The sequence below is a fragment of the Suncus etruscus genome, chromosome 2 (genome assembly GCF_024139225.1).
Source record: "Suncus etruscus isolate mSunEtr1 chromosome 2, mSunEtr1.pri.cur, whole genome shotgun sequence".
Taxonomy (NCBI): Eukaryota; Metazoa; Chordata; class Mammalia; order Eulipotyphla; family Soricidae; genus Suncus; species Suncus etruscus.
The window spans coordinates 5,115,047-5,124,352 of NC_064849.1; the positions used below are offsets into that span (position 1 = coordinate 5,115,047).

Genomic DNA, 9,306 nt, shown 5'->3' on the forward strand with positions numbered 1-9,306 from the left:
TCATCCTCCCACCAGACCTATCATCAAGTAGTAGAATCTTGAGGTTCCCATGGATTTGAGTGTAAACAAACTTGGATCATCGCAAGTAAACACTGACCAAGACCAATGACCAGTGGAAGTCATCTGGACTAGACACTTGCAGTATTCTTTCTCAGTACTCAGACATGCTCTACAGTCCCATCATCCCTGTACCCGAAGTTAATACTTTCACTTCTTTGACCATTTCAGGTAATGAAGAAAACTTTTCAAAGTTTTATAAGGTGTTTAGCCCTAAATTAAGAAATGAAGTTAAAATAGTATGAAATAATGGAGGAAACTATTAAACTAAAACTTTATAGGCCTAATTCAATTTTGCAACTGATAATTGCTGGCTGTGATTTTATACAAGTCACACAAACTTTTATATCTAGTTTATTGCATTATGTCTTATACCTACATACTATTTCATTTATGTAAGTAGGTTTTTAGTTCTTAAACAATATTAATGTATTTAAAATAAAATATTAATGTTTTTCATATTGTATCTATTAAAAGACTTAAGCAGAAACAAGAGTATTTCAAGAGATATAGACATTCACAGTGTAAAAATAACAATATATATAAGATATTGTATATATAATGGCCTCTACAATTGTATTTTCACTTTAGTATTTTTTTTTTGTGGTTTTTGGGTCACACCCGGCAGTGCTCAGGGGTTACTCCTGGCCCCATGCTCAGAAATTGCTCCTGGCAGGCACGGGGGACCATATGGGACGCCGGGATTCGAACCGATGACCTTCTGCATGAAAGGCAAACGCCTTACCTCCATGCTATCTCTCCGGCCCCATATTTTCACTTTAGTATTTTTAATTTCATGCTTTCCAACAATAATAGCCACATGTCTTAGAGTTTTCTATCAAAATATTGTGGGTTTTTTTTTTTTTTTTTGGTTTTTGGGCCACACCCGGCGATGCTCAGGGGTTACTCCTGGCTGTCTGCTCAGAAATAGCTCCTGGCAGGCACGGGGGACCATATGGGACAGTGGGATTCGAACCAACCACCTTTGGTCCTGGATCAGCTGCTTGCAAGGCAAACGCTCGCTGCGCTATCTCTCCGGGCCCTCAAAATATTGTGAAAGAGAAATCGAAGAGAAGAGAGTGTGGAGTGCTGAGCTGTAAGGAAGCAAGTCTTCAAAGGTAAGAAAGAAAATTTAGGATCATTGTTATTAAAGACTGACCAACATAAACCAAGGAGAAGACTATATGAAGGACAACAAAATAGTAAATGAATAGGCAGTCCATGTTATCGAGGGAAGGGAAACAGTTGTTTGGCATAGAATGTTGGAGAAAGCCAAAGATTTTAAACAAAAACAGAAAGAATACTTAAAAGTGCTCAGAGCAAGTCAAATCTTGTTTATTTTAATAAACGTTAGGCCTCATCGACTCAAAAAATCTAAACAAACCATAAATAAGGTACTCATAGGAAAAAAGTTGATCAGAAAGCTGTCCTTGATGTTTTCCTGTTTCTCAGAACACAGTTGGCAATTGACAGTTTTGAATATAAACAAACTTTAGAAATAATGCTTCCTATAAATAATGCAGTTATTTTTCTAGGGGAATGGAAGAAACAGAATCTTCAATGTTTTATTCTGATTTTGAACTATATGCATGCTCTGTTGTTCAAATAAATCTTATCACCAACTAACTTGAAACAGGACGATTGAATCCTTTGTATGATAATTAGGTACCAAGTGAAGGCTACCATTTATCCTTCAAATATTTTTTCCCAACATGAGAACATACTGAAAAGAGTCGATGGGGCCGGGTAGGTGGCGCTGGAGGTAAGGTGTCTGCCTTGCAAGCGCTAGCCAAGGAAGGACCGCGGTTCGATCCCCCGGCGTCCCATATGGTCCCCCCAAGCCAGGGGCGATTTCTGAGCACATAGCCAGGAGTAACCCCTGAGCATCAAACGGGTGTGGCCCAAAAACCAAAAAAAAAAAAAAAAAAAAAAGAAAAGAGTCTATATCTATCTTTAGATGCTGAGAAGAAAAAGAAAATTCAAGTCTCACTTTTGTTTTGTTTTGTTTTTTTTTTTTTTTTTTTTTTTTTGGTTTTTGGGCCACACCCGGCGATGCTCAGGGGTTACTCCTGGCTGTCTGCTCAGAAATAGCTCCTGGCAGGCACGGGGGACCCTATGGGACACCGGGATTCGAACCAACCACCTTTTGGTCCTGGATCGGCTGCTTGCAAGGCAAACACCGCTGTGCTATCTCTCCGGGCCCCAAGTCTCACTTTTGTAACTACACATTTATATCTCAGTGTTATGGGGTCACTGAGTTTTCCTACATCAAAATATTTCATTTGGATTCATTTGTATAAGAATTGAGCACGACATTTTCTCGGATGCTAAAATACTCATGATTTTTTTGGGGGGGCCACACCTGGTGGCACTCAGGGGTTACTCCTAGATATGTGCCAGATATCGTTCCTGGCTTAGGGGGCCATCAGGGATGCCGAGGGATGGAACTGAGGTCTGTCCTAGGTCAGCTGTGTGCATGACAAACACCTTACTGCTGTGCCACCGCTCTGGCTGCACTCATAGTTTAAATTTTAAGAATAATATTAAAAATTGTTCGATCAATTTTTTTTTTTTCATTTTTTGGCCACACCCGGCGGCGCTCAGGGGTTACTCCTGGCTATCTGCTCAGGAATAGCTCCTGGCAGGACCATATGGGATGCCGGGATTCGAACTACCACCTTAGGTCCTGGATGGGCTGCTTGCAAGGCAAAGGCCGCTGTGCTATCTCTCCAGCCCCTGTTCGTTCAATTTTAAACATGTCTTTTTTCATTTTACTGAAACTTTATGTACACTACCTTTAATATCTGTTGCTTCCTGATTAATATTCAGACAACATGAATAAGCATATGAAATTGCTTAGACCTATCATTTTTGAACTGTGTGTTGACACACAGCCATGAAATAACTTAAAATCTCCTAGGTGTGTTCTCAAAGTAGGATCACAGCACATTTGATGTCAAAGTTGCAAAAAGACCACCACTTTCAATGAGTATTAACAATAGCATGAAAAACCCCACTACCAGCACAAAGCACAACCTAGTAAATCCTTTGATAATGGTATTAGTTAAATCATTGAGATATAATGATTATTTCATATAGATACTAAATGGTCTAAGTTTTGATAATTTCACTTGCCTTTGTGTTATACAATATGTAGAATGTAGGTTTGTGTCTGCAAATGGGCACACAAGGTGATTGGGGGAATCAAGGATACTGGTGAAGGGAAGATCACACTGATGATGGGATTGGTATTTGAAAATTGAAGGGGCCTGGAGAGATAGCACAGCGGTGTTTGCCTTGCAAGCAGCCAATCCAGAACCTAAGGTGGTTGGTTCGAATCCCCGTGTCCCATATGGTCCCCCGTGCCTGCCAGGAGCTATTTCTGAGCAGACAGCCAGGAGTAACCCCTGAGCACCGCTGGGTATGACCCAAAAACAAAAACAAAAACAAAAGAAAAGAAAATTGAAGAGATAGCAAGGCCAGAGAGATAGCATGGAGGTAAGGCATTTGCCTTGCATGCAGAGTGTAGGTGGTTCAAATCCCGTCATCCCTTATGGTCCCCTGAGCCTGCCAGGAGCAATTTCTGAGTTTAGAGCCAGGAGTAACCCCTGAGTGCTGCTGGGTATGACCCAAAAACCAAGAAAACAAAACAAAACAAACAAAAAACTCTTCTATCATGAAACCTTGGTAAATTATAGTGTCTAAATACAAATAAAAAATTAAAATATAATTGAATTTTTAATTGAATTATTTTTAATTTTTGCTTATATTCACTTATATTCACTTTATAGTTAACAGGCTTGGGGGAACTTTTGGGATGCCAGGAATCAAACTTGGGTCCATACTGGCTCAGCTGTGTGCAAGGCAAACACCAATCTACTGTGCTATCACTCAGGTCCCTTGAGCATTTTCTTTAAAGTCTTTTTCTACAGCTGTATAGGGCTATCCTTGGGTAAATTTAAGAAGTTCAATGAAAATGATGCTAAGGATAAAATGTCTGACAGTGGCCTGCACCTTTTTATATATTTTAATAATTGAGTTCTGAGGATTTTATGAGCAATTTTGAACTATGGCTTGTTATATTTATATTTTATATTTTTGCAAAATGATTGAAAAGTTTTACTGGTATAGGCGCACCATTGTCCATCTTTATGGCTTGTGGATGCCCCTTACAGAAAATCACTGGAGCATGAAGGTACAAACTACTTTAGCTCATTCAGAAGTCATTGGAACTCCCCAGATAAAATGGTAATAGATATCCACCATCACATAGAGATAGGGTTACTTTGGAAAAAAAAAGTCAATATGTGTAAAATCCATTTGCCACAGTTCATTAGTATATAACCCTGGGGGTTGACCCAGTTACATGTGTTCTTTTATTCAAGAGCACACAAACATGTACCGTACCAACTAATTGTCATTACCTTTAGCCATCAACCCTGAGAGACCAGAATGGGCTCTTTCATCAGTGATAAAACTTGCTCACAACGTTTTTGCAGAATTGTTTGTAATTCCTGCAGCAAATCGTGAACAACCTGATTATGAGGACTTAAAGAGGTGATAACTATGCCTGGGATCAATCCTAACACAGAAGCTGAATTGCTTATGTTGCTTGGCTCTGTTACAGTAAGTTGGCTGTTGGAAGAAAGAAGGCAGCAATTTGCGTAAGGAAAAGCCAAGGTCCTTCAATCCAAAAAACAAACTCTAATCATAATTCAATTCCAAATAGACACAAGCTTAAAAACCCAAAATTAACATCTCAACAATCATCAGCCTAGTTCCTGTTTCGGGCACAATGTGCTAGAATTAGGCCTCAGGTTCCAAAGCTAGGAGAACACTGAAGAGATGCCAGTCTGGAAGCAAATGATGTAAGAAATAATAAACACACACTAAAGAGGGAGAAATGGGTTCAGAAATAACAAATTATAAGGTTTCATCTCCTAAGAAGCAGGAAGTTCCAGTGGGAAGTCTAAAATGTAAGAGATCATTTTCCTGCAAGATGGTGTATTTATTGGGAAGGAAGAAACCACACCCGGAGGTGGGATTAGGTGTTCTAAACACGAGTCCAAGGTACAGAGCCAGGGGTGTGGCCCCAAGAGCTAAATATAAAGAAACTGCTCAAGTACAAAAAAAATAATTCACTTATTTGGATAAAAATGAATAATAAATTGATTGCTGGTAATCTTCACATTTGAGGAAATGGGTATGCTTATGTTTCTACAAATTACAAATTTGCCAAGAAACTCTGGCCCCTCTATGCCTTGTCAGAAGCAGGATTCTCATAAATGAGAAAACTCAGACAAAAGTGCATGATAAGTGCTCGCTTCGGCAGCACATATACTAAAATTGGAACGACACAGAGAAGATTAGCATGGCCCCTGCGCAAGGATGACACGCAAATTCGTGAAGCGTTCCAAATTTTAAAAAAAAGAAAAAGTGCATGATAAAACTGCAAACATCCGGGGCCGGAGAGATAGCATGGAGGTAAAGCGTTTGCCTTTCATGCAGGAGGTCATCGGTTCGAATCCCGGCATCCCATATGGTCCCCCGTGCCTGCCAGGAGCAATTTCTGAGCCTGGAGCCAGGAATAACCCCTGAGCACTGCCGGGTGTGACCCAAAAACCAAAAAAAAAAAAAAAAAAAAAAAAACCTGCAAACATCCCCTCAGAACCAACAAGATTCCTAGAAAGGATAAGTGCAAGAAACAAATTGTGACCTTAACTGGCAATCAAGACAATAAGATGACACCATATAAGAGGCAGAAACTACAGGGAAATGACCAGATCCAGAACCTCAGCTCTGTAAATGAGGGAATTGGTCCTGCTCTCACTGGACTTCATAATTTAGAAAACACTTGTTACTTGAACTCAGTATACTACAATACCTCTATAATATTCCAAGTTTGACTGATTACTTTACCAGAACCATTATAGGGGATGTTAACAGTTCAAATCTGTTGGGACATAAAGGCAAAGTGGCAGAAGAGTTTGGTAAAATTATAAAAGACTTGTGGCAGAACAACATTTGTATATTTCAACCCAAAAGACTTAAGATGACCATTGTAAAGATAAATAATCAGTTTACAGGAGATAGTCAACAGGATCCACATGATCTAATTCTATTCTTGATGAAGGGTCTCCATCAGGGCTTGAACAAAGCTGATAGGTAGAACAGACATATAGGAGAAAATATTGATCATCTTGTTGACTCAAAAGTCTTTTTTTTTTTTTTTTTTGGGTCACACCTGGCAGTGCTCAGGGTTTACTCTTGGCTCTATGCTCAGATATCACTCCTGGCAGGCTCGGGGGTGGAGGGGGAACCATATGGGATGCTGGGATTTGAACCACCATCCTTCTGCATCTAAGGCAAACACCCTACCGCTTGCTGTGCTATCTTTCCAGTCCCTACTCAAAAGTCTTAAAACAGGCTTGGCTGAGACACAAGAAGTTTAATGAGTCTATTACTGCTACGTTTCCAAGACGTTTCTATGCCTCATCTGCCACCATGAATCTCAGACATCAGAGATCTATACTCATTTATGCTTGCCTTTGACATCTACAGATAAATGCATATTGCAAGGTTGCCTTAAAGTGTTTTTCAAAGAAAAAGAATTGAGAAACAATAATAAAGTATATTGCAGCCACTGCAACACACAGCAGGATTCCATAAATAGGGCTAAATTTGGAAATTACCACCTGTGCTCTTTTTTTTGGGGGGGGTCGTCACACCTGGCAGCACTCAGGGGTTCCTCCTGGCTCTATGCTCAGAAATTGCTCCTGGCAGGCTCAGGGGACCAGATGGGATGCTGGGATTCGAACCACTGCAAGACAAATGCCTTACCTCCATGCTATCTCTCCGGCTCCCACCTGTGTTCTTAATACAGTGAAACACTTTCCTACTATGGCAAGAAGATAAAAAAGTTACAGGCCTACATGGAATTTCCTTTAGAAAATATTGAATTAGCACAGTACACTATGGACTCAAAAAACAACCCTAAAAAAAATAAAACTTATTCTGTTTTGAGCCATTATGGTAAAATGAAAAGGGGTTATTGCAAGTTCATTGTAAAAATACAGCAAGACGGGGCCGGAGAGATAGCATGGAGGTAAGGCATTTGCCTTTCATGCAGGAGGTCATCAGTTCGAATCCCGGTGTCCCATATGGTCCCCCGTGCCTGCCAGGAGCAATTTCTGAGCATGGAGCCAGGAATAACCTCTGAGCAGTGCCGTGTGTGACCCAAAAGCCAAAAAAAAAAAAAAAAAAAAATACAGCAAGACACCATTGGTTTAAATTTGATGATCAAAAAGTTTCAGAAACTGGGGCCAGAGTGATAGCACAACCTGGGATGGACTTGGCATCCCATATGTTACCCCAAGCCTGCTAGGAGGGATTTCTGAGCAACCCCTAAGAACCTCCGGCTATGGCCCCAAAAAATAGAAGTTTCAGATATCTCCAACACATCTGTGAAATCTTCAGCAGCATTTTTTTTGTTTTGTTTTGTTTTTGGGCCACACCCGGCGGTACTCAGGAGTCACTCCTGGCTGTCTGCTCAGAAATAGCTCCTGGCAGGCACGGGGGACCATATGGGACACCGGGATTCAAACCAACCATCTTTTGGTCCTGGATCGGCTGCTTGCAAGGCAAACACCGCTGTGCTATCTCTCCGGGCCCAGCAGCATATATTTTTTATACTTCAAAGAGACTGCTGCAACTGATACAGCTGTTTAAATTAGTAGATGTTCAATTGAATGCTCTTTGGAGATGTCTATAATAATGTTCTAACGTTTCTACCAGTAGAAAACAGCTGCAGGATGCATTTGAAAGGCATGGACGCCCATTACCATGCTCACCAGAATGTTTTAATGTCTTAATTTATATGTTACTATGTTTATAACCTTTTAATGATTTTGTTCACAGTTATCTGTGGAAATAGTTTGAGTGCCCTCATTTTACATTACAGTGATTTGTTCCTTGGACTCTTAATAAAGTGTTCATTATGATAATGTCTTAACAATTTTTTTTGGTTTTTGGTTTTTGGGCCACACCCGGCGGTGCTCAGGGGTTACTCCTGGCTGTCTGCTCAGAAATAGCTCCTGGCAGGCATAGGGGACCATATGGGACACCGGGATTCGAACCAACCACCTTTGGTCCTGGATCGGCTGCTTGCAAGACAAATGCCACTGTGCTATCTCTCCGGGCCCCTTAACAAATATTTTAAATTACTCATTTTCTATTTGATTATAATGGCTTGTATGATCTTTTGCTTTGTTTTCTTGGACCAAACCTGGCAGTGCTCTGGGGTTACTCGTGGCTCTGCACTCAGAAATTGCTCCTGGCAGGCTCGGAGGACAATATGGGAACCCGGGTCTATCCTGTGTGTAAGGCAAATGCTCTACTGCTGTGCTATCTCTTTGGCATCTGCTTGTATGATCTAATGTTTCTTTCTACAGAGAGCCTTGGATAAGGCATCTGAATGCTATGGCTTCTTGCTACTGTGCTCAGCCATTGAGTTATGTGTTTGCAATTTACCTTTAATTCTTGTTAAGTAATATGCATTTGTTCTCAGTTTGCTTTCAGGAAAGGAACCTGGATGTTTGAAACTTAGATTCTAGACTCTGAGGTATAGACTCTTTTTACAGTGCTCATTACCATACTATTAGTATTGTAGACTTAAAAATCATGATTGTTTATGAAATGTTCTGAGCTCATTCTAGATCAGAAATCTTTTCTTCAGCAAAGTTCCCCTCCAAGAAAATAGAAAAATTTTACACCTGACATGCCGGCTTTCTATTTTGAAGCACTTTGATCCATTATATTTGGGTCTATCTATGTGTGTGTATGAATGTGTGTGATGGCCACTCCTATGTCTGCTTAATGTCCATAATATTGTATGTATTGTCTAGTTATGCTATATATTAATCCTTCTGTTGTACTTGGCCTTTTCTTTTCTATTCTTTCCCACTTTCACCTCCAATTTATTATTTCTCTCTAGTAAATTCTTTTTTTTGTTTGTTTGTTTGTTTGGTTTTTGGTTTTTGGGCCACACCCAGCGGCACTCAGGGGTTACTCCTGGCTATCTGCTCAGAAATAGCTCCTGGCAGGCACGGGGGACCATATGGGTCACCGGGATTCGAACCAACCACCTTAGGTCCTGGATCGGTTTAGGTCCTGGATCGGCTTAGGTCCTGGATTGGTAGTAAATTCTTTTTACCCTCAGTTCTTAACTCCTTATGAACCCCTTTGCCTGGT

General features: G+C 40.5%; 1 non-coding gene across 1 annotated transcript; it reads left to right on the plus strand.

The window, feature by feature from the left end:
• Positions 1-5,373: 5,373 nt before the first annotated feature.
• On the plus strand, positions 5,374-5,480 carry LOC126003065 (U6 spliceosomal RNA). The gene has a single exon (XR_007493609.1). It is a non-coding gene; the product is annotated as a U6 spliceosomal RNA (small nuclear RNA).
• The last annotated feature ends 3,826 nt before the right edge of the window (positions 5,481-9,306 follow it).